General features: G+C 47.0%; 1 protein-coding gene and 1 long non-coding RNA gene across 3 annotated transcripts in view; both read left to right on the top strand.

The window, feature by feature from the left end:
• The window catches only part of LOC119432827 (uncharacterized), a 129,270-nt gene that overhangs the window by 36,962 nt on the left and 65,352 nt on the right, over positions 1-26,956 (top strand). The gene's annotated exons all lie outside the window — the stretch shown is intronic.
• The window catches only part of LOC119433467 (uncharacterized), a 67,484-nt gene continuing 59,759 nt past the window's right edge, over positions 19,232-26,956 (top strand). The window contains exons 1-2 of one of the 2 annotated variants that reach the window (XR_005188378.2): positions 19,232-19,433; positions 24,125-24,238. This is a non-coding gene — a long non-coding RNA (uncharacterized LOC119433467). Of the gene's footprint in view, positions 19,434-23,882; positions 24,239-26,956 lie in introns of those variants that run through there. The other variant, XR_007464468.1, reaches the window with a different exon arrangement.

Below are 26,956 nucleotides of genomic sequence, written 5' to 3'. Positions count from 1 at the left end.
AAAAACATTTCTGCGCTTCCCACGTACATTCTTTGCCAAAGTATTGTTACGTTTCAACCTGGACAAGCGCATGCGTTGGAAGTTTCCCACTAGGCGGTCCATTCATCAGCGCGCGCAGCGACAGCAATCATTCGTGTCATGGACTGTGACGCGCTAAAAGGAGCTCGCGTCGAATCAACATCAATCACCACCATCGATGTATACGGTAATTACCGTGAAGATTACTGACCAAATCCTGATCCTGTCAAGAGGGCCGTCACGCAAAGCCCGCTAATTGATGAAAGCGGCCGTCGTCGCACAAAACCGTGGGAACAGCTTCGAGCTAAGTTTCCCAGGTGGCCACGCATACTACTCAAGAATGCGGGGGCGGGGGTGTGGCTTTGGAGGCCGGCCCGGCGGAACGGATTCAACGAATAAAATTGGCTGAGCTACCGACACTGCCCCAGTTCAGTCTCCTAGGGAAGACGACGGTATTAAAAGCGGAGTACGTGTGGTGCAGTGAGAGTGGTTCTGATGTGTCCTGATGCGAACTCAGACGTTTAATATGCTCCTGATGAAGTGGACTTCCGCACCAGGGGCCAGTGTACATAGTGTAAATTCAACCATTTTTCCTTATTCTTACTACTGGACGTACTCATCAATGGGCTTGCTGGATTCCTGGCCCAAACGCCCCCTCGTGCCGCAACAACGTTAACTAAGTGAACTGCGATCGCCAGGCTGCACCGAGATAACGCTTCATTCATTATTTCACTGAAGTCCCAAAGATGATAACGACAGGTGAAAGCATGCGTCGGTTTCACCGCAATATGTATCATAAGGGCTGCGAAAAAAACACCGCATATCCAAGGGATGAATGATGATGAGTGGGCGAAGCTCCGGAGGGAATCATCGGTAAACCGTGAATCTTCCGTGTAATTCGCCCAGTCTCGCCGCACTAAATCGAACGATTGCCTTCCACCAATGACACGCGCCATATGTGACGTCATTTCTATTTTATAACAGCGCCCTTCATTATAATTGCACCATCTCCCGCTTAAGGGGACGCTAGCACAAACGCGTTAGAAACGTGCAGTACTCTCTAGTAAGGGGGAGAGGCCACAGCGTCTTACGCAGCCGTTTACACATGCCGGAACGTGCACCGCGTTTGCCGACGCCATCACATGACTGCTGAGAGAGTATAACCCCCGTATTCATAAACGCTCCTCGACTTGAACTTGACTTGCCACCTCCTTCAACGCGTTTCGAACGCGCTGCCCAAGGCGGTGGCAAGTCAAGTTCAAGTCGAGGAGCGTTTATGAATACGGGGGTAAGGCGGAGAGGCCACAGCGTCTTACACCAGCTTCTTACACGGGCCGTAACGCGCTAGCACAAACGCGTTAGAAACGCGCAGTCTTTCGTTAATGTTGGGTATTGTCATCGTGGTGCGTGTGTCCATGTGCGCTTCGTGGCGTAGTGGCTAGCGCCCCGCGTTCGGAAGCGAGGGGTCCCTGGTTCGATTCCGCGCTACGAACAGAACTTTCGGAAATTTTTTTTTTTCATAAAAGTAGACGTGGCTACCTACTACGACGACTACGAGTACTACTACTACTACTACTACTACATACTACAGAGGAGGGACAGACCCACACCCTAAGGAGCTTCGCCCCTAAAAAATCGCCATTTGAGCGAAAAGTACGCTTCGGTACGTCGGCTGTGCCGCAATACAAAGCGTGGTAAGAGGTAGGCTTCACCGCAGCACAGACCATGGGAAAAAAATTTTACGCCATTTCGGGTGGTTTCGGGCACATCTGAAGCCTTTCAGAGTACGCGCAGTTCCCTTCGTCGAAACTTGGCGCCAATGCCCCCTGTATCCTTTCCCCTGTTGCCACCGCCGCACGTGCTCCTATTTTGCTCTTTCCTATTGGACAACAACCATCACGTGACCTAGCACCCTTTACGCAGGATTTTCCGCCGTTCTGGCCGACAAAGCCCGATGCACTGTGGTACGATGAGTCATGTCCAGGCTATAGTGAAGCTGCGCAGCGCCCGCGACCATAGAGGTTATGTAAAAAAAAAAAAAAAGAGAGAACATGGGGCGTGGTGTCACGTGGTGTGAAATGTGGAAGGAGAAGAAAGGGAGTGGGGGGCCCAGGAACAGGAGAAAGACGAAGTTTGGTGGCGCGAAACTTTAAACGATGACGTTACTTATTCATTGCGAGGCTTAACTTTCGCAAAAGCCAGCCTAAATTTTTTTCCCACGGTCTGTGCTGTAGTGAAGCCGACTACTTGGGGTTTCTTGTCATGCAGTGAAGCCAATGCGTAGTATATATCGTATGCACTAGCATTGTTTATGAAAATAACATAAAATGGAGGAAAATTACTGCAGACCGCGCTGTAAACATTTACCGTAGGCTGCGGCACCTGAACGATGGCCACCAGAGTGGGTGATAGGGGAGTGAAAGGACTGGACATGGAGGTTAGCAGAGAGGATTTACCTGTACTTATTCATTGCGAAGCTTAGCTTCCGACCAAAGCGGCTCAAAATTTTTTTCCCATGGTCTGTGCTGTAGTGAAGCCGTATACTTGTAGTGTCTTGTCTTGCAGTGAAGCCAATGCATTTGAAGCCGTATACTTGTAGTGTCTTGTCCGTATACTTGTAGTGTCTTGTATTGCAGTGAAGCCAATGCGTAGGCCCGGTATGCAGCACTACTCTGCGCATCGCGTTGGCGTTTTTCTTGCGTTCGCTTCCACTTATGCTGAGTGTTCGCCTCTTCTTCCCGCCAGTTCTTGTTCCCCAGTACTGGCGGCAGCAGAGACCAAAGCATATAATCGAAGTGGGTAATATACAAAATTTCACAGCAGTGTTTGAGCACTGCTTTGCAATCACTATCCGTAACGAACTGGCCTTCCCGACACACACACACACACACACACACACACACACACACACACACACACACACACACACACACACACACACACACACACACACACACACACACACACACACACACACACACACACACACACACACACACACACACACACACACACACACACACACACACGCGCGCGCGCGCACGCATCCACGCATTTTATTCAACCTCCGTTACGTCAGTGTATGCGGAAGACAAAGATAATGTTCAACTGCCTGGCACGAGAACAAGAATTCAATATCGCTGGTCAGCCTGAGTCTGTAACGGAGTACGTTTATCTAGGTCAATTAATCACAGGGGACCCTGATCATGAGAAGGAAATTTACAGAAGAATAAAATTTGGTTGGAGTGCATACGGCAGTCATTGCCAAATCCTGACTGCAAGCTTACCACTGTAGGTGAAAAGAAAAGTGTACAATCATTGCATTCTACCGGTGCTAAAATATGCGGCAGAAACTTGGAGGTTAACAAAGAAGCTCGAGAACAAGTTAAGGACCGCATAAAAAACGATGGAACACAAAATTTTAGGCCTAACGTTAGGAGACAGGATGAGAACGGTGTGAATCAGCGCAAACCGAGATAGCCGATATTCTAATGGATATTAGGGGGGGGGGGGGGGGAATGGAGCTGGGCAGGCCATGTAATGCGTAGCATGGATAGCCGGTGGACTATTAGAGTTACAGAATGGATACCAAGAGAAGGGAAGCGCAGTCGCGGACGGCAGAAAACTAGGTGGAGTGATGAAGTTAGGAAATTTGCAGGCGCAAGTTTGAATCAGCTAGCGCAAGACGGGGATAATTGGAGATAGTAGGGAGAGGCTATCATCCTGCAGTGGACATAACAAATAGGCTGATGATGATGACGATGACATCATTGTTCCCTCCATCTGTTAAGCCTAATGCACCTATCACGGGACAGTACGTACGATTCCAAGACTCTCTTGTCAACTGACCAGGCGTGGCGCTGACACGAAAACGTCTCTTGAACGTAGCCATTTTCGTGTTGGTGCCACGCTAACGTCTACTAATTGTCGTATGAGTGATGTGTCGGTTTCAACTTTACAACAAAATACTTACCCGTGTGCTTGTTAGGCAAACCCCTGCGCCAAGCCCAACAACGAGAACGCCGACGAGTTTGGGGCGAGCGTCCAATAGCTGCCGCCCACGACATTGCCCTGAACAGCGAAGACGTGCTGCCATGCACCATACGACGCCGCCTCCAACAAAAGAATCCCGACCGGCGTATCGAGTGCGTATAGCTGCTCGCGATCACCGCATGAAAAAAAAAATTCAAGGGGCACTTAGTTATCCCTACGTGGACAAATGCGAAAGCATTGTGGCCACGTCCGTTTAAGCGCCGCGACGTCACCTGACCGAAAGTGTTCGTCACAAGCTGCGAACAACGCAAACTCCTGGGTTCGACTCCCAGCAAAGGTCGTGAGTTCGAGTGCCTAAATAACTATATCTTAATTAACCGTGCCCTAATAATTTCTCGCCTTCCCTTTCCTGCAAAATGTATATGTTTTCAAATCAAAATAACTCCAAAGGCCGAGGGTTCCACTCCCACCAAAGGTCGAAGGTTCGTAGCCTTTTTTGTACCATCGTGTAGCCACACCAACGCCGGATTTCCCGCCTCCTGAGCCATATAATGCTTTCGCATTAATAATTCGCGGAGACAACGGGCGGGGTTGCTACCGTTGCGTCTAGGGTGCGTGTGGATGTAAGTACGCAGGCAACTCCTCGGTCTCGCCGTTACGGACAAGTGGCACAACTGTGGTGAAATGGCGACCATCATCCTGTGGTGCAGTGCATTTTTTATAGCTTCGCTGTCTATGGATAGAAGATTGGGTTTTGTGGCGTCCGCGCTGGAGAATTATCATCACCAGCAATTGCTCGAGCGTGGTCGTCTTATTCCACAGCTGGCTCCGTTGCCGCTTATCATTCCAGCGTATTATTTCACTTCTGTCGTCGTAATAGGGAGGCTGCGTGTACAGGGGTATGAGTCATTGCTTATAAGGGGGTATGAGCCATTCATTGTCTTGCGTGACGGGCAGATTTAACAACAGAGGAGATACGCGAATAGTGTGTGCGTACCTATCGTTACGATGACTACCGATCAGGACAATAAATATGTTCACACTTTTGTTCAAAATTCTGTGTCACATCTTTGTCGTGCGCTAAACAGCTTCGCTGCTCATCCACCTTCACAGAGTGGAATGCGACAGGAATGTTTTGTCACCGCGGGAGGAATTCTGGTGCTGCTATCGCGCGCATGGATGGCGGCACGACCACGTCGAGGCGCTCACGTGACCACGCAGTCACACTCGCGCGCGGGAGGCAGCTGCCAAAACACTCCAACTTCCTCGAGAAGTCGGACCTCGACAGCCGGCAGCTTTATGTGAACAGTGTGGGTATGCGGGGCCGGGTGACTCTTTGGGAAGTGGGTGACCTTTTGGTCACTTTTTGGTGACTTTTTGGTCAATTTGGATCTTTGGGTGACTCTTTGGTATGCGGAGCCAGCTCTTTGGGAATTCACTCCAGGAGCCAACTATGGATAAAATTGGCAATAGTAAAAGCACGGTAAAATATGCTTTTAATTTTACTCTCTCCTCTGTACTATCCTCTCTCGTTCTATCCTTTTGCTCCCCTACCCCAATTCCCGCATTGCTGACCATCGTTCAGGTGTCGGCGGCCATAGCTAGAGGGTTACAGTACGGTCATAAGAAATTTCCATCCTTTCATTTTCCGTTCTTTATTATATTTAGGTATTTACCGATTTGCCGGGACGGTGTGTCGGCTGCACCTTAATATAAAAGGCGGCGAGAAGGTGATTTCACCACTGCACAGGTCGTAGGGAAAAAATTTTTTACGCCATTACAGGCACTTCTGAAGACCATCAATGCATACGCAGTTTCCTTCTTAGTACAAAGGCGCCATTACAAATGGTCCCTTTGTTGCGGCTATTTTGCTTCTTCCCAATGGACTGCAGCCATCACGTGACGTAGCAACATTTCACGCGTTCTTTCACGCTGATTTGTAAGAGAGAAAAAGTGGCCCAATGAACCATGTTCACCCATTAGCGCAGCGCCCGCACATGATGTAGATGAGAGATGAAATATGAAAGAGGAGGGGCGTCACGTGTGAAGCGTAGTCCAATAGGAAGGGAGCGCGAAGCATAGGAAAGGGGGAAAGGTGAGGAGCAAGTGTGATGGCGCCAATCTTGAAACGTAGGCGTTACTTATTCATTGCGAGGCTTAACATTCAGTCAACACAGCCTGAATACATATATTTTTTCAATGGTCTGTGCTGCGGTGAAGTCAACTCCTTGGAGCGTATTGTTTTGCAGTGAAGCCAATGACTGTTTCCGTTGAGCAGCACTGCTCTGTTAGTCGCGGCGGATGTCCTCGCGCATGCGCTTTCGCGTACGCCACCGTATTGTCCTTATCTTCGCACCCGTTTACGTTCTCACGCCAGCATCAAGAGCCTGCGAGTTACTTCACCTTCGTGACGTCAGTGCTGCTGAGCGCGCATGCATGCAAGGCATGATTTTCTTGACTTGAAGGTAAGTGCTTGATAGCAATTTATTGCAGCTTGTTGACAACCAGAAATGGGGGAGCGGGTGACGTTAATGTGAATGCGCGTATACCGCCACAGCGAAGAGCCGAGGAAGGCTGCTCGCACACGTTTCAGCCGCAAGGACACGCAAGCTCAAGCGCGGGCAATCGTGCGCGGCAGCACCACCGACACTGCGACACCGAATGTGAACATCGTACTCAGAGGTAACGTACACGCTCGGAAAACGCTAATTGCAATACGGCAGCTGTGGCCGCGATGCATTCCAATGCTCTTCGGAGAAGCAAGACATGTTAATACGCACGCCGGCGTTCATAGCAGTTCATTCACAATGCCCTTTCGTAGCCTCGAGGCTGCTGGATGGAATTGGGATGCATTTCGGCTACATTTTAATCTGTTCCGATGACGTTATTGTTTTGTAAACCGTCGTCTACTTCGTGATATATTAGCCCGCGTATGTGTGCTTAAACATTCGGATCGGTTTCACCTTTAAAACAATATATTTGCCTGAGCGCGTGTAAGCACACGTACACGGGTAATACTTGCAGAATACTGTTGTCTTCATAATAAACCATCTGTCATTGCCCTAACTGTCATTGCTGTATTCAACAAAATGGACCCTGTAGAACGCAAGGTGGCGGATGTTAATTCGAGTGCAGCGAAAAGGTACACAGAGCACTAGGCAGGGGCATGGAATCGCAGATTGAAGGTAAGGTAAAAATGAATTGTGACAGAAATGCTAGCGACACGTGAGAGTATGCGTTAGCTTCACCGCTATATATACAGGTACATATATTATATATCATGAAGACTGCGAAAAACAATTTCATGTCATCTAACCGCGATACAAAGCGCTGAAAGAAGTTGGCTTCACCACAGTACCGACCGTGGGAAAATTCTTTAGGCCATCTCGTCATCACCGTGTTAATTAAGATACAGTTAATTCAGGCAATTGAACCCACTATCTTTGGCGTTAAGGCGAAGTTAACTAAGGCACAGTTCAATAATACAGAGTTAATTAAGGTACTCGAACTCGCGACCTTTGGTGGGAGTCGAACCCATGACATTTGGTGTTAATTAGGGCGATGGTAATTAAGGCACAATTAATTAAGGTAGCATCAAATAAAACACTCGAGTCCGCGACCTTTGGTCAGAAAAAGCAAGTAATAAGAAGTAACAACGCATTCGAATGAGAACGTGAAATAACTTAATGAATGTCTCTTGAGCGCGCAGGCGCTCGAGACCTTCACCCTCCTTGGCGTATGCTGAAGCGACTGTCAATTTTTGTATCTGGTGTTCCCGCCACACGTGCTCCTATTTTGCTCTTTCCTATTGGACTACCACCATCAAGTGACCTGGCACCCTTTTACGCATTATTTCACGTCGTTCTGCCCGAGAAAACCCGATGCACGGTGACACGATGAATCACGTCCATGCAGTAGTAAAGCCGTGAAGGGCCTGCGATCACACAGGCGATGCAGAAAAAAAAAGTAGGGCTGTGTTTTTGGGTCACGTGACAAATGTAGACCAATAGAAAGGAGGAAACGGGGAACATGAGACCTTGGGAAAGGATAAGGGCGAAGAGCTAGTGGGGTGGCGCCAAACTTGTAACGATGGTGTTACCTATTGGAGCGAAGCTTTCTATCTATCAATGATTCGACCGTGAGCGCCGAAAACGCACTACAGGAAAGCCAACTTACACAATGGAACTATCTGCGCATCTGAGCACATAATAGAACAACGGCGCACGACATACGTTTCGTAGAACACTACAGTTTACATTCGCAGTTGTACCGATAAGAACAATGGGAACTGCAAAGCCACGCTACCCAGACGAGCTGTATATATTTAATTGCATTGCATTACGCGCGTCACGCAGTGCATTCCCGGCCGTCATGGGTAGGCCGCGGGTACAGTGCACGGCAAAACAAGAGGCTGCCGTACGCGTACGTAAGCGGGAGCGCGATCCTAAGGCCGATCCCGTGTATCGGCAACGGCAGAGCCTCTGACCATCTACCACAGCGATCACAAGGCAATACTGCCCAAGTGTAGAGTCGTCCGTGTGTGCGTGTAATGAACGGCTACGTGATCTAAAATAGACTATGAAACTTAACCAAATGTACCTTCATTCAATTTCAACGTTCAAAAAATAGAATACTAAACAAGCAGTCAAATCACATATGCATCGCATCGGGTCGCTCAGCATTTCTTGGGTTCGTTGCGTCAAAGCTGGCTTTGGATTTTGACTTTTGATTCAGTTTGCATGGGATAAAGGTTTGCGTCAAACCATCTTTCTTTAAGGAATGGGCTTTAATTTTTTCCTTGCGAGGCTTAGATTTCGACCAAACCAGCCAAATGTTTTTTCCCGCAGTCTGTGTTATGGTGAAGCCGACTACTTGCAGTGTGTTGTCTTGCAGTTAAGCCAACACGTAGTATGTAAAGTACGTACTAGTGTAGTTTATTAAAATAAAAATAATAAAAGGGAGCAAAATTACTGCTGACCGCGCTGTAACTATCTACCGTAGGCTCGGTCACCAAAGTGGGCGAAGGGGGAAGGGGAGGAAAAAGATGAGTAGAGAGAGCATAGCAGACGGGGTATATATTAAGATAAGGCAATTATTTACATATACATACGTACAACAGAGCAATAAGTAACAGTTTATCTGTAATTCGCTTGTTGAGTGGGTTCCTCAAGAGAGTTCGTAACCGGCACTGTAAGTTCACGTAGAGTACTCCGGTGGCCCCGATGAGCAGCAGTACTCTGCTCCTCGCCTTGGTGCTTATCAGGCATGTGCTGTCACGCATACCGAATAATTGCCTTTCCTTTTTACAGCTAAGCTATTAAGGGGCTAGGTTCCCCGGAATCGTGTCCGTGTGTAGAAAGAACTATCATCATCAGCATTAGCTGGAGCGTCGTCGTCGTCTTCTTCCGCAGCTGGCTCGTACCAACGTAGCACAACAAAACGACGCGTAGAACAATAATTTCGCCCCCTTTTGCGTGGTGTTCTGGCTCCATGTGCGTGGTGGTTTGTCGCCAGCTGTGCCTTAGCACAGGTGTCAAAACGGATGATGGATGGCTCACTGTTATACCCCTCGCCACCACCGATGCCTCTTTCACAAGTGTCGCAATACTCGGTGGGGGCACGTCCCACCAATCGTTGTGCCCCTTTGTCTCGCGACGTAGAGATCGCGCTAGCGCTGTTATCAGCAGTTGCCCACACTCGCTATGTGATGGACGCTCATTCAACATCTTCCAGGATCCTGACGTCAGGATTCTGACGTAGCCGCGAAGTGTGCCGCGGCTATGAACCGGGGGGTGAATCTTCCTATACCTCCCATTGGTTCTCCTATAGCAGACGCTGAGTCGACGTTAACGCCAAGACGCACTTCAGTTAGGCCCTAGCGGATGGATGACGGTACTACGGTGGCGTAAAAAAGAAAAGTAAAACCGGCGCGATATTTTTTACCCTCTCCCTTTCGGAATAGCACTTTTTTTCGTCCTTTTTCATGATAACGTTGTTCCGCTCGTTTCTCCTTTCCCTCTTCACTTTCCTTTCCCTCTCCCATACCTCGCCTCACCCTCCCCTCATGCCTCGCGCAATGCTCTTTTGTTTATTTATTTAGCTGTCCGCGACGCGCTCTTTTTTTTTTTTTTTTTTTTTTTTTTTGTCGCGGGCGTTATCAGACGCACCGCCAGACCGAAGCGCGCGCTCCTCTCCTGTCCGGCCGTGCCATTCGTGCTGCGTGCTTGTGCGCAGTGGATTCTTTTTGCGTTTTCATGCACGCAGTCGCGTTCATTATAACAATCAAGCAAGCATGTGCCCAAATTGTATTTAAAAATAATTCCACTTACAACCCAACAGTTCTTTGGACTCACTTTATTGTGTGCGTTTGCGAAAACCAGAATTGGAGCAGACAGTGCAACACACTATAGAATGCAACAAAACGCGGATAGTGTTTCATGTACGCACATGTAAAAAAAAACATTTATTGTAATTGCTCTAATGGCCAATGCGCAGAATCGATTCTCATGGCCTGCTTCTCGCTCGGTCCATAAAATCCACCTCCGTGAAGTGCGCCGAGCATATTCTGTGGTTGATGACCTTGTGTCTGTGCAAACCCATTAGGTCCATCCTTCCAGCGTAGGTTAAAAACACTTCCATCCTGAAGAACAGTGAAGATCATAGATTATAACATCGCAGTTGGAACATACAAAACTGAGCTCGTTTCGCGTCGCGGCAGAGTACTAGTTGTGATATGTCAACCTTAATTCTCAGAAACGCTTTTTTAAACGATAGCGACCAATTAGCTAGAAATAAGTGCAAAGGGCACACCTACACACCTGTTCCTTGCGATACGCACAGGTGGTACTATGTATATATAAGGAGCTTTATGTTCGCTGCTTGTTGACATAACGATTTACTGCATCGTTGTGGTCTTTTCAAATCAGCTAGCTGCTGCCTCACCACCTGACAGCCTTGTACGACTGCGCAAAATTGCTATCACAAATAAAAACCGGGAAGCACAGTGCTCACCTGTTGTCTTTAGGGATGCGGTAGAATTTCACGTCGCATGGCTCAATTCGTCTTGATGTGTTCGCACACCATTGAAACACACGCGAACACTGACAGCTGCGAGACATTGCGGGGAAAAGCTGACAAACATGCAAGGGTGCGGTACCACATAGACCACACTGCTAGCGCGGAAGGCGAAAACCGCCTAACTGACCGCATAATGCCAGAAAAAAAAAATGCTGCCGTTTTGGCCGTTATCAGCACGGCCGACGACGAGCGCGGGCCGCGCCAGCCGCGCCACCGATAGTTGAAGGCGGGAGAGAAACGACAAAGTTGAGAGAGGGTTGACAAGAAAAAAAAAGGAAAAGCGATTTTGGTTTCGCATCCATCTCACGGATGGCGCTGCAATTCGCGTGGACAAAAAACCAGCGGAGTTTCCGAGGTCTGCTATGAACGCTGTGACTCATACGCTAGTCTATATGACGATGGGGCGGACTTGGCGCAGGAAACGCACTACTTGGTCATCGCGCCAGGCGAAAACAAGACGCCGATGTTCTTGTTCTTTGACGAACATGCCGAAGACGCTCAGTACAATCAATAATGATAATATATAAATTCACCATAGCAGTATTCACTATTGCAGATCCACCATAGTCACAGCTTCGCTGTCTTCCATATTCACAGTAGTGGAAGGGCTCTGAATTTTTCTCCTTTTCTTTTTTATTTCTTTTTTTACTTTTATTGCGGAAGAAATGATATCGACACTAGGCGAAGTGCCGCCGTCGGCGGAAATTTTTAAACGCATTTTAAAGCAATATTTAGAGGCCCTTCGGGCAAAGATTCTTGCCGGCAGTATTAAAACATAAATGTTATAAAGCCGACTTTTGAACCAACTACTGTGTCGATAGGAATGTTATAGGACTTTTGCGAATTTCAGGGACTACAAGGACTCCTGAGTCAATCCACAATTAATTTCTGAGTTCTTTATTGCCCATCATTTTATTTCAGAATGTACGCACAATCTATGTGGTCCCATAGCCAAAAGGTAGTACGGAGACCATATACAAAAATATATTTGAACAGCTGTCAATAGAATAATACAGCGAATATAGAAATAGGAGTTAATTACGAGGAGATACGAAAACATGTAGCACAATAACAACTGCGGATAAGTAAAAGAAAAGAAAAAGGATAAAAAGGACAGATAACAGACGTCGAGGTGAGGCTCTTCAACCGATAAATTTATTACAATGGCAAGATACAACACTCGACAATAAGCTTAAGTCTACAAGGTATAAAAAGAACGTGGTCACTAGACCAGACGCATGGTGGCTGTTGGTGGGCCGAAGGAATTGTTCCGGCAGTAGCCGCGTGTTTTGGACCAACGTTGATCAAACTAGCTGATAAAGTGAAGGCACGTGTCACGTATATCTCGTAGATATGGGTGCATATTTGATGTCACTACGCATACCTACTTTTTTTTTTTTCAGGTAACGGGCGTGCCACGCTAGGCTCAAATCATGACTATAAGAAACAGGTAAACATGACTGGTCCATATTCGAGCACGTGACAGTCTTTCGCACTAAGAACCTACAAGTTTTACGGCGAGCAACAGTTTCATGAGCTTTTGAATGCGCTGAATGTGTACGCCCGTGTGCAGATATTTTGAAAGATTTTGATTCAATAACAAATTATTGAAGAATGTGCGCTGGCATGAGGAATCAAATCAGCGCTCACGTGACTCGAAGCCAAGCATTATAACCCCTAATACACGCACATCTAATCAGCCGTTGCAAGCCGCGAGATAAACTCAACGTCATTCTCGGCTGGGCAGATTTACCGGGTTGCGCGGAAAGATGCGCAGAACGAAAGGAAGGGCTTCGGCACGGTGACTATAAGACTTGAGGAGAGCATAAAGAAAGACAGCGAGAGGTAGTGGGAAGCTTAACGCCAGCTCGCGCTATCACTGCTGTATGCCACCGTTGGAGAGCCGGAGGCGTTTGCCTTCGCGCAACTGCTGTTCGCAGCAATCGAGTTGATAAAATCGAAGGGTCACTGGCGGCTGCCGGCTTTTTCTTTGAGGATTTCTAACACACGTGCGCACAGCCGCGTGCGATAGGCTGTACCATAAGATCCATATACCATAGGATCATACCTTAAGAAGCCAACAAAGATACCAAGGACAACATAGGGGAAATTACTTGTACTTACTAATTGAATTAAAGAAATGATAAATTAATGGAAAATGAAAATTTATGAAAAAAAAGTTGCAGTGGCTTAGCTCGGCTATGCCAGGATATACGTAGCGTTAGCAAAGGTTCAGCTGATTATTCTTAGCTTTCCTGGTTGTCTAGATTGTCAAGGATTAGCTTGATTGTCATGCTTACTGCTGCTCCAATGACACACACGCGGTATACGTATTATGTGGCACATGTATATTTATTTTTGCTCAACGTCACGTTGCTTCTCTATTGCCACAAAGACGGCTCGGTGATCAGTGAAGTAACACGCTGCCGTCTCTACCGCTAATTGCCAGGCAACTACTTCGGGATCCGATGAGTCAAGCTTCTCCGTTCTTCTGCGCTGTTGAGCAGCATTTGCGCTCTCCTTCTCCATGGCTATACCACACTGGCAAACGCCAGTCAGAAGCGCAGCGGCTCCAGCGCAGTGTCAGACGGCGACTGCACAGCGAGCGCGCGCCGGCGCCAGTGCGTCTACCACGGCTACGACGTCACTCCTCTGGATTGCGCAGACCGGCGGCGGTGAGTCGCGCGCGGCGGCGGCGGAGTGCGCGAGAGGTGCCGGCTCCGGTGGCTCCGGTGCGCAAGCCGTGTGACATCACTGATCCTTGCGCATGCGCAGCACGGCTCTTGATGTGCCGCGCGAAACGGGCTTGGCTAGGCCAGTGTAGCTAACGCTACAAAAAAACAAAGGGCCGCCGGTGGGGAACGGTCCCACGTCTTCTCATTACGCGTGCAATGCTCTTTCCATTGAGCTACCGCGGCGCCGTATTCCCATCCACTTTCTGGGGTATTTGTTGTACTACGAGAACTAACCCTGGGAATGTCAGCCAGCGCCACCACTCGCGAACCCTGGCGGCGGATGTGGAACATCCTTACCGCCGCAGGCGTCACAAGCACATAATCTTAATTATTGGGTGAAGGCAACTGGTCAATAAACCCACACATGCTACCTGAAGGCATCAATGTTAATTGTCGGATTCGAGACCCTCGTTATGTAATGAACGAGAAGAAAGGGAGCCGAGGGGCCCGATTTTTATTAATCATATCATTAGAAGCCAATAACCAGTCAACAAGGATAACATAGTGGAAATTAGCGGTGCTTATTAATTGAATTATTGAAACAAAAAATAAATTACCATGGTGATTAAATTACCATGATACAATAATGATTTATTATTTATCAATTTATTCATCAATTTATCAATGAATATTTTATCAATTGGTTATATAGTGAATTTTTACTAATTAGTTGAATTTATGCTTCGATTTATCGCGCTAGTAATGCGCCTCTTCGAATAATCCAGCTCAAGGATAACAATTATGCTCTCTTCCACAGGCGATTTTTAAACTCAATAGAACGTACAAATGATCACCTTGTATAGTGTACGGCTTCGATCAGTGTCCATTCATTCTAGCACAGGAGGTATACTCATCATCTTTGAAATCAGCAATAACCAGAAATATATCATGGGATCTGTGTGAATTGCTCCACAAACACCTTGACGGCTGCCTTCGCAGGGGAAGGACCTGGGCAAACTGTCTATCAACACTGCGTCCGGATACTCCAGCGGAATAAGCCCTCCAATGGCGACGACTACAAGAACGCATGCGTCGAAAGGGTGGCGATGGAGACGTTGCATGTCAAATGACGTCTTGTCAAGTTGTTTTTGGTTGCTATGAGAAGTGGACAATGGCGACAATACGCTGACAATGTTCGTGCTTCTTGTGTGTGTGTTTGTGCGATGAAGTTTTCACCACCTGCACGACTGCATTCTATGCTTCGTTCTTGCATAACACCTTGTACAATAAAGTTTCATCCTGCCGGCTAACTTTGTTATCGGCGCACTTCAGCGATCCTTCCCGTTCTGTACATATTTACCGCGACGACAGCAGGCTGTCGCAACTGTTAGCACCGTTTGCGGATGTAGAATATTTCAAACGTAACATACGCCGCCATGTGTTCAGGTTGCACTACTTTTGGATGCGCACATCTTTCTTTACGGTATTGCCGTCCGTGCTTCACGAAATGCACGCAAAGATATCGCCACTGCGAGGTGGCGCAACAAACAAATGCAAGGAATATGTGCAGAGAACAAATGCTGCACAATATACGTTGGTGTTTAATTAACTTTCCCTAAGCACCAATAGCACATTGCTGCACAGGTAAGACGTTGATTTACAATATGATGGGCGAACTTTTTTGTTTCATCCGTTTTTGTTTCATCTCTACGTAGTCAGTGTGAAAGTATTCTCGCATGGATAAAACACTTGGTTAATCTTTCCTAGTGGGCGATAAACATTGTAGGCAAAAACATCGGCGATAACGACGCACTGACGTGAGCAGGGGCGCAGATTTGCCACAGATTACAGATTGGGCCGACCAGATTCAGCAAGCTTGTCCAAGCGCTGTAATCTTACGCTGATCACACGTTATGGGTTTATTGAACAGACGGCTGACATTATTCTCTGCTATCTGCAGGCTTTCTCGCCCAAGCGTGAAGCTCTTGATTTCATGGCCTCATTGCCATCGTAGCGCGTTGTCTACATTACAGCTGTGGGATTTATTTCCGTGGCTATAAAACCTGCGTCGAGTAGCTCTTTTCGGATGACAAAACGCAAAGACATTATGCAATCGTCACAGCGACCACTAAAGAGAGCATCATCTGTTTAAACTGTGTTATTTTGTCATTACTGGTTTCCTTCATTCGACTGCTGGGTTCATTTTGTTGAACTCCGCGCGGAAACTGTAGTGCCATAATGACAGCATAACTGCATAGAATATAAAGGAATTTCTCGTATTTGGGATGCTTGGTGTGCTGGAAAGCTTTCTTAATCCAAGAAGGCCTAGTCACCATTCCACACCAAGGAAAATTAGAACAACTTGATCACCTTTATTTTAGCAGTGGTGAGTGCATTCCTACTAAGAATAAGTACATGCCATTTGAGGTAAAAAGAGAAGCAATGTAGAAGCAAAATTTTTAGTAATTTTATTGCTGAGCTATCCAAGAACTTAGGCTTTACTCCCTAGCATGTCAAAAAAAAAAAACGCTACTTTAGTTTTGAGTTAGGCTTTTCACACTAAAATCGCCAACCCGAGGTATAGAACTCGGCGCCGACATTTGCAGTACTCGATTTTCGACTGCACAATCGACGGTTACCGAAATATTCGACATCGTCCGCCGCCTCTCTAGTGATACCAGTATAATTATTCACCGCCTCGAGGGACTTTCATCGGCTTTTACAGTCGCAGATGGCATCCTTTATCATCGACGTACAGAAAGTGAATCGTACCTACCTGTGGTGCCTGTGGCCATGCGACCATCCGTACTTATCTGTCCCGACGCGCCCTCAGCTGGCCACCTGGGTCAGCAGAAGAATCTGGCTCGTGTTAAGAAAAGATTTTAGTGGTCTGGCATGCACGCCAATGTCTACCTGGAAGTGCCGTCCTGCACCAGTCGTCAAGCTCGTAAGCTTGTCACAAACCCACAACCTATGCTCTTGCAACCAATCGCCCCTCCTAACGAACCGTTCGATATCTCGGGCATAGATCGCATGGGCCCGTTTCCTCGCAGTAAGCACGGAAACAAATTTCTCATTGTGGCCACGGACAACCCGACTAAATGGGCAGAAGTTCGAGCCGTCTCTGATTCTGCAACCACTCGTGTTCCTCGTATTCCGGCATGGTAATCCGAAGGTGTTGATTTCCGACCGTGTCACAGCATTTATGTCGCGTGCCTCCAAAGCTTTCTTGTCTAAACATGGAATACGACACGCTGCAGCGTCCCCTCAACATCCACAAACGCCTGGACAGGTAGAGCGCACCAATCGCACCATAAAAGACACCATTTCTTCCTACGTTTGTCCCACACACGACGACTGGGATGACTACGTCGCTGCTGCAGTTTTCGCTCTAAAAGCGTCACAACATAAAGTCACTCGCGCCACGCCATTTCAGCTGCTCTACGGGAGGTCGCCAAGGTTACCGCAACAACACCTTCTTGGCTTCGACACGTCTCTTCAAGAGCGCCCCGCAAGAGTGGACTCCAGGGAGACCCTGCGCCAGGTCGTCGACAGAATAGAGACGACGGGGGCCAGTCAGCCATGGCGTAGGCGTGTAATTGGAGAAAAAGCGGTACAAATATAAGAAAGGTCTGTACGACAACGCAGACTTATTGTACCAGCTTTTTATTTTCAAAAGTGGTTGAAAAGGACGAAATGCAGGTGGTTAACAAAAGTTGCACATGCTCCCATGAAAGCGGAACGATGGGCGGCTTTCACCATTTGCGAGGCGGGCTATCGGCTTCGCTGTCACTTCTCAGCGTTGCTGGAGGAGGGACTCTTGGCTGCTAAGATTGAAAATTCTGCTTATAAAACGTGACTTTCGAAATAACCGCTGCAGGTGAAAACATTGCCGAGGGTGAGGTTTTCGTTGCGCCTTAAAACACAAGGTCCTTAAAAATCTGTTGTCAGTTCCTTTAAGCATCCTTCCCTCTTATACAAACTGCCGCCCGATTCATGAGCGATCCTCCGTAGTGGATTGTACCCTACATTCGAGTATAGGCACCAAGCCAAACCAAAGCTCGCTGGCTTCGAAACGAGATAATTATGCGAGCGATTGGGGCCTAACTTATTTTTTAAAAAACGTGGTTTAATGGCTATAAAGAAGAAAAAGAGATCGTGGCCTAATGGTTAGAGCAGCGGGCTGCTGTGCTCGACGACAGAGGTTAGATTCTACCATCGGTCACACAATATTTTATTAAAGCGAGGCGAAACAGGAGCCTACCTACCTTGTTACCCACCTACCTGCTGCAAAGTGCCAATAATAAGGCAAAGATTGCTTCGCCTTAAAAAGTGAAACACATTTATATATCCAGAAGGACAAACTTTTGGTTTCACCTTTACTAGCATAGTCACGGGCGCCATCGTTTTTTTTTTTTTCAACGCATACCTCTCATCACCCGTTATGGCACCTTATGGAAACATTCGACAGTGTGCGGAAAAATATGACACTCGATGCAAATCCTCGTGGAATGACACAAGGTGCTACCGTTTGCGACGTAGTTTTTGAATTCCAGCCCTGGTTCGTAGATGAAGCATAGTCTTGCTATTTCGAATCATTCTTGAAACTAAATGCTGCTGCCTTCAAATTTATTAGAACATTGTGAAGCAGGAAGATTTTGGGGCCTTCAGAGGTGTAGAATGTGAATATACTTTAAGTCGGATATGCTTTCTCTGCGTCAATTACGAAGCAATCCGATATTTCTAAACACTGAATGCGAATTATTGACTGAACAACACAGTGATTTCTTGAAAGTGATGAATTTGCAAAGTGACCAAGCTGTTTGAAGGCACAAGGGCGAAGTTAACGCAAATCCATCTGCAAACCACCATTCACACACTGAGTGAAGCACCATACTTGCAGCTGCCACTCACTCTTGTACTTTTTTTGCTTTTGTACTTCGTCATTTGCTTCGAACGCCTACTTATTGCCGCTGTCGGCCTCTTTCCGTGACAGGCCGCGAAAAGCAAAGATGGGGTACGACGACGTCAACACAAAATACTGACCCAGGCTTAAACGATCGAGTTATGCGAAGCTTCACAACTTGAAAGCAGTAAAATGATTCGATTTCATTTATTTGATGATATCGTAAACGTCAGCAACATTCGTGGCCACATTTTTAGCAAAATTTTATTGTATAATGAGTATAAATAAATGACGCGAAGAGATGAGCAAATAACAACACACGCACACAACGACGTGCACTTTGCTTCAGCGCGCTTGCTCGATGAGCAATGTAGTGACACGACATTTTGTACGATGTGAACAAAAGTGTTCAGGAAGCGAAAACAATCAATTGAAGAAAACAATGGAATACAAAAAGAAAGAATCAATCTCAATTCTAGGGAGACTTGCACAACCAATACAGCCTTCGTGCTGGCTTCAAGCCACCTCGTTCCTTGCTGGACCATGCGACGCAGTGTTCCCGCTCCGTGGCCTTGAAATCCAGCCCGTTTAATTCGAGTTGAGTTTCAGCTTGAATTTAACCTTTCGTCTGGCAACATCAGTCGATGACGCCATCATTCACGTGATCTGATAACTCAGTCTCTTCCCTCGCCGCCGTGCTGCAGGTTCTCGGAGCGCTTCACCGCAGTCTTCGCGCAATGTTCATGACTTTCCCGACTATCCAGGTTAGTTACGTTGACTATTCTTGTGAATATAGTAACGGAAACTGCTTCTGTACTGCGATATTATGTATTTACGGCCCGAGATGGCGCGGCGCCGTTGGAATCAACAGGAACGCGGTAGATCTTGAAATGATCTATCGCAGTTTACGAGTTACATGTGCGTCAAAACCATCCGATATTTCCGACGACGCCTCGTCAAGCTCGGACTAGGAACCGCTAGGAAACCCGTTTGGAGCTCGTTGGTAATTGGTTGAATGCCATGTTCATAAGACTGTCGTACGATAGACTGGATTGTTTACACGCACATATGTGCCACGCGTCGGAACCATCCGATCCACCGTAAATGATGACTGCTGTGATTGTTCAAACAGTCAAGATTGCAAATTAGTTCGAAACTTATATTTGGTTGGTGGCGATTGTGGTACAGAGGGCAGGATGGTTTTTACGGTGACGGTAATTAGGGAACACTTTTCCGAACCTATCAACCTGCCTGTCGATGCGTGCAGAAAAGATGGATGCTTCAGCTACTATGGAAAACTTTTGTAAACGTCTCAGCAACGCTTTCGGTGCGGTACTGGTAACAGTAGATGCGAAAAGCCCGATTTCTTCTGCATACATCTGTAATGTGCTTTGTTGTTGTTCGCGGGTAGCGTTAATCTCAACCCTGTCTTACAGATTCACCAGAAGTCACAACTGTCTAATAAATCTAAAACGACTAAAGGTAATGCCACGGGGCCACGTTCTGGTGATGTATTGTAGCTAAAGGCAGATTTAGCCCACGGAACCATACACTCAGTACAAGAATAATTAAAAACCACACATGACACTCCAGGACGCGATTGTCTGCACTGATTAACCATCTAGTCATGCTCGACAATGCAAAACCAGTGCGCAATACTGGTAATACCGTCCGTCGCTAACGGAGACGTCAGATTATAGACGCGGTGTTGCTTCACGATGATATTGGCGGATAAAGCTGCAGCAGTTTATCTGGCGCCAGAAGTGTGCTTTGTAGCTTACGATCGTAATCGCCTGCTTTTATCGCGCAAATATTGAGGAAGGACCGTTTCAAAGCGGCTGGAAACGAGACCAGAAACGCCGGATCGCCTTTGACCGCTAGTACCAGAAGAACAGAATGAAGCAGTGATAGATGCCGCAGAAGGGCGTTTTCGTGCTCCCGCTTGATAAACTTATTTGTCGGTGACAGCTCTTAATCTTATTTCTTGCAACCGCGCACAGCGGGAAAAGATAGCTGTGAGCAAAATGAACGGGCCGCTGCTTGTGAACTTGTCTTGAACTGTATCTTATAATTTGCTGAAGACACTCGAACGAACACGTGTTGTCTTATTTGTCTTCTACATATTTTCAGCCGTATAAAGTTAAACTATCAGTATTGTTTTACGGTGAGGATATGCTAGATATGCATATGTTGCTTGCACAGGTGGTTTATGCTCTCTGGTAGTCATAATTGAAAAATTATCGGGTTTTACGTGGCAAAACCACCATCTGATTATGAGGCACGCCGTAGTGGGGGGCTCCGGATTAATTTGGACCACGTGAGGTTCTTAACGTGCACTAAATATAAGTACACGGGTGTTTTCTGCATTTCCTGGTGGTCATAATTTGGGTGGTCAAGTAGACTGAGCAAAAGGATACTAACAAAAGGAAATCTCCGTACAGATGATTAACCAGCGAAGGTGAAACATGTGGTCCCGGTGTTTATCACTGGGTGAATCCCTACGGTGCATTAAAGTACTCTTAATTATGAAGTTACGCACACGTTCGGCTGCGACGAAGAGAACGAAGTCACTGACGGTATGCCCGCAATCGGCCGTTATCGCTTGCGTTCGATGCCTCGAGTTTGCTCGGTGGCGTGGTTAGCAGCATTCGCCCACCATTGCCGGTTTCGATTCTTCGAAATTAATTGCTTCAAAATTAAACCTGTCCGGCACGTAAGAGAATGAATGGCATATACCCCCGTAAACGCGACAGAAGAGAAGTGAAATTCTACGCCAGAATGATGAGCGGCAACGCAGCCAGCTGTGGAAGAAGACGACGCTCGAGCCAATGCTGATGATGATAGTTATCCGTGGACAGGCGACGGATATAAAGCTTCGCTTTAAAAGATTTCATTGCATTTTATTTATTTCGCTAATATACGTTTATGCGCAGACCGATCTAACATGCAGGGCTGTGCATCAACACTCTCGGCCATTGGTCTGAGCCTGTTTCAAAGAAGCTTCGCCACATGGCGTTTATTTTAGGCACGTCGCTTCCCGGGTGCCACGTGATACTGATATGAAGGGACAGGCATGTTTAACGAACATCGCGAGCACTACCGCTATCCATATGCCAGGTGCCCATTTTCACCAAACCACTTTCGCGTGCCCTACAAAGAATTTTAAAGAGACACTGGAAATAAAATTAAGCTAAGCAGTTATGCACCTCAGAACCTCGGCTAGGCTGCGCTGCTGCGCCGCCTGAGAAGCTCCCCCAATGTTAAAAAATTCAGGGCCCTTCCACTACTGTGAAGATGGAATCCAGAGAAGCTGTGACTACGGTGGGTCTGCTATAGTGAATATTGCTATAGTGAATCTATATATTATCATTATTAATTTTATTGAGCGTCTTCAGCATGTTCCTTAAAGAGCGAGGACACAGGCGTCTTGTTTTCGCCCAGCGCGATGGCCAAGTGGTGCGTTTGCTGCGCCAAGTCCGCCCCGTCCTCGCAGACTAGCGTATGAGCCACAGTGTTCATAGCCGCGGTACACTGTACGGCATCGTCATAATCCTGACGTCAGGATCCTGGAAGATGTGATTAAATGAGCCTCCGTCCCATTGCGAGTCCAAAGGCCAACTGCTGCTAACAGCGGTAGCGCGATCTCTACGCACGAGACAAAGGGGCACAACGATTGGTGGGACGTGCCGCCGCCGAGTATCGCGACACTTGTGAAAGGCGTAGGCGGTGGCGAAGGGGTATACAAATGGGCCATCCATGGGCCATACCTGTGCTAAGGCACAGCTGGCGTGAAACCGCCACGCACATGGAGCCGAAAATTGTTCATTAACTTCCGGTCTATCTATCTACTTGCGTTGCCGGACACGATCTCCTGGAACCTAGCCTATAACAGCTTCGCTGTAAAAGTGTCTCTGCGATCACGTCAACACGCCACTGTCTGTCGCGTGCTCTCTCTCTCTCTCTCTCTCTCGTAACTTAGGAGGCAAACGGCATATTTAAAAAAATTGATAAATGATCTTCTTTTTGGCGAGGAATACGAGAAACTTATAGTGCAATGGCTCGCAAAGGCTTGTAAGGGTTAAACTAAGTGCTTTATGACAAACAGCGCGCGATTGCCAATTGTGTAAACTACTACAGTTGTTTTGTCACGCGGTCGCCTCACAGGTTCCCAGACCACTAGTCGAATTCCCATATCATCCTATGATTTTTGCCCTTTAAATTGCTGCCAATACATGCTATTCCCTTTACTGCATTTCCTCAGTGTACATATAACCGCGACGATGTTTCTCATCAGCCGGTCCCGCACCGCGGTTCCTCCCAAAAGGCGAGAGCATTGAGTAAACGCGCCCGCATGTACGTTGCTTACTGAGCTTTGTCGCTTTTTCCGTAAGGGACACTGGGTTTATTACAAGGCATGTATCAAGTGAAGACACGCGGACAGAAAAATGCGTGATTTGACTCTGTGTACAGCGCGGTGCATGTTTCGTCGGTGAACTGTTCTGAAATAAGCAATTGCACGGGCTCCGTGAAATGCTCACTGTTCCCTGTTTGCGAAGCTGTTGGGGCACTGAGCGACACAGAAATACTGTTTACCAAGCTTATGGGACGACGAGACCGCACTTGCCAAAGTGTAAACACTAACACCGGTAAGACGGACTCCAACGTAAACGGGCGCGTGGTTGCTACGGCGGGAATGGAAGCGACCGGTGACTTTTAAGTTTTCCGCTAGGGGAGCAATTGGCACTGATGTCACGTGCGGGAACTCGAGGTTGGCTATTGGTAAACTGCGCTCCTGTAGAGCCACTTTTACCATGCCGGGAAGCTGCCAACTCAAAATGATTTTGACAGTCTATAGAATTTATATAGACTGCTTTGTCTCTTTATAAATTTATTGTCGTTTATAAAAAATCAGTAGACGGTCTATAGGGAAAATTGGTAGGGTGTCTATTTTGTTTAATAGCAACCCATAGATTATCTATAAAGAAAAGTCGATACAAAGTATATTTTCATGTGTATTCCCACTCTATGGTGTGTCTATAGGCAATAGGTATTTTCTTTGAACGTTTCATATACTAATTGATAGTATATAGAATTTATATGAAGTATAAGGTATTAAATTCATAGACGTTTGCTAGCCTACGATGAGTAGTCTGTAGAAATTGTATAGACTTTATAAACAAATGTGTACAAATTTTATAAGGACGCAAGTCAATTGTCATTCTTGACGTAACAGTAATTAAGCGGCTTTTGTTTTTAAGGATGGACACAAGTCAATCAGCATTGTCGACAAACTGCTTACCGCATGCAGCAGATCTGCGCGTATGATGTGACTTTTTAGCTAGACAATAATGCTTGGGTACAGCGTCATTCGGGGCACGTGATCAGAATGAAAGAGCATTTGCTGAACGCCGTGTGGACGATCTTCCATGGTTCGACATCTGTCCCGTCTTCGCAGAGACGAGAACCTTCCGGCGAGCCGCACCTGCTACACGACGTCCAAGCACAAAGTTTCGCAACGGACATCAGAAAGCGGGTGTGAACCTCCGAAAGCGACCTGGCTGCGAAGCAGGTAAGTCGGCACTTGCTACATGCATTCGCCTTTAAAAAAAATGCTGCAGACTTGGGTGGCCTTGTAGAACCACAACCAATTTACCTGCCAAGCTGTTTCTTTCAAGCAGTTGCTATAAAAAATTGAGTTGCCTGTTATAAAATCACAAAATTTAGAACCTTGCCCCTATATGACAGATCATTTCTAATCTTGACCGCATATAACGTTTTCGGGATCTTGGTAAAGAAAGGTTACAAATGCAGTATTTCATCCAAACCCGTTTTACTTTGTGAGAACATTAACCATAATGTTCCTCCATTTTCACCATACATGATCTTGTTGGCGTTCAGATTTCCCCCGGGGCAGCCGGTTATAAATTATGCGTTGTTACTTAAACAGAGTTACAAAGCTCTGGGTTACCTGTATTTTCTCCTAAGGCAGTTTTTTGTCCACAAACTTTGAATTTCGTTTACACGCTACTTATAACAAGCCTCGAACTATCGAAGATATAAGCAAGATGCCATTATTAGCTCATCAAGAACACCGGGTGAACGTACTACGAACCTCCTATAACGCAATATTGGGAAAAACATGCTTTATTATTTGCGTACAGCGCTTCTAATTAAGCATTTGACGTTACAGTTTCGTCATACATTGCACGGAACATGACCCTCTTTTCAAACAAACAGTGGCGTACCAACTACTTCTCGATAGGGGGCGGGGAAACTGCAAACAATCTGATAATCTCGTTCTCTCTCTCTGTCTCTCTCTGTCTCTCTCTCTCTCTCTCTCTCTATATATATATATATATATATATATATATATATATATTATTATTACATTTTCCAATGAGTCACAAAGCAGCAGGGAAATGCATCTGTCTGTAATTTTTATATTTAAAAGACATAAACCTATTTATTAATCTCAAATGATTGGGGCCCAATAATTATTTGAATTTGCATTCATTTCTTGACACTATATAAAATATACATATGATACAGGGTCAACAGGCAGTGAATGCCTATAGGTTCCTGATCCCGCCCAGTAGCAGCAGCGCAGCGCGCGTCAGAAAATGCACATTCGCTACAAACGACGTTGCTAATTAAACAAAGAATTGTATTGTAGGCCTGTAATTACAAATTACAGGCCTATATCCATCTTGCTGGGTTGCGACACCACGGACCCGAGCACACGGGGGTTGGACCCTCCCACGCGTAGCCGTGCGTGGCTTAGCCGTGTCTGGGGAAAGGGGGATCCTGGAGGCTGAGCTAATGCTCCATGGGTGTTTGGACCTTTAAGGCCCCCCGGCGGAGGCAACACACCTCTTCGGCCTCTGCTTCACATAGACGGCACCTCCAGACTGACCCACCTGGAGGAAATCGGCAGTCGCCTTTTACTGTCCCCCTCTTCAATCTTTCATCTTTCTCTCTCACTTTTCCATCTTTTCTGTCTTCTAGTCACTTCTCACTTCCGAATTTCTGGGCGGCAAGGGTTAACCTGGTGTACTTATCCAACCTTGGGTATTATATATTAGGTTATAGCGGCGATGCATGGCTGGCGTCTGCAAGTATTCCATCCTTGTAGCGTCCCCTTGTTGGGCTCGGTGGTGGGTGGCCACCATCGCCGCCGAACTTACGAAGGCTTACATGGCGAACGCTTCCCCCCCCCCCCCCTCCAAGATCGCCCTTTTAAAAGAGGGCGCACCGAAGCACCTTTCCAGTTTTTTCTGAAACAAAACGAAGATATCTATCCAAAGTACCATGTCCTTCACAGTGAAGGCAGCACAACTGTAAGGAAACTGTCACCATTTCTAGTATCAAAATGCCTAGCAAACACAATTGGACCTGGCTACAAAGCCTCAAAGATGGCAAGCGGAGACCTTCTCCTCGAGCTGACAAAGAAAAATCAACTCGAAAAGCTCACTGAACTCACCAGTATTGGTGACACAAACGTGACAATCTCACCACACCGCTCACTCAACACAAGTAGGGGAGTAATATCAGAAGAAGATTTTCTAAACCTCAGCGACGAAGAACTCCTTGAAGGATTCCAAGAGCAAAATGTAATTAAGGTACAACGAATTACACTCCGGCGAAATGACCAACAGATCCCCACAAAACACGTGATACTCACATTTGGCACCAGTACTGTTCCCACTTCACTCGACGCAGGATACTTGAAAATCAACGTCCGACCATACATACCGAACCCAAGGCGGTATTTCAAGTGCCAGAGGTTCGGACATGCATCACAATCATGCAGAGGAAAAGAAACACGCGCGAAGTGTAGTGCCAATGACCATGCCTCTGACAACTGCAGCGCTCCTGCACAATGTGCCAATTGCAAGGGAGACCATCCAGCTTACTCACGGAGCTGCCCTTGCTGGAAAAAAGAAAAAGAAATAATCGCAGTCACCTACCCCAACTTAGCTATGCCAGTGCGGCGCGGCAGGGGGCAGCGCCACAACGGCCTCCGGCTCCAGAACGGCCCGCAATGAGTGTGGTCGTAGCGGAGCCACCAGCCCCCTCGGCGGGTGCAGCCATCGCTGCTCCGCCATCCAAGAAGGGCCCGCCAACCTCTGCGTTGGTGGCCCCAAAGGTCTCGTCTCCCGAGGCGAAGCCTTTAAGACGAACGCACCGCTCGCAAGAGCGGATGTCCAGCGCCCCTCAAGAGGCGGTGGACGTGACTACTAGTCAAACGGCGCCAACAGCGCCCAAGGAGCGTCGAGAATCTCTCGAC

Source organism: Dermacentor silvarum, chromosome 11 (genome assembly GCF_013339745.2).
Source record: "Dermacentor silvarum isolate Dsil-2018 chromosome 11, BIME_Dsil_1.4, whole genome shotgun sequence".
Taxonomy (NCBI): domain Eukaryota; kingdom Metazoa; phylum Arthropoda; class Arachnida; order Ixodida; family Ixodidae; genus Dermacentor; species Dermacentor silvarum.
Note: the sequence above shows the minus strand (reverse complement) of the source record. Positions and strands in the feature narration are given on the sequence as shown.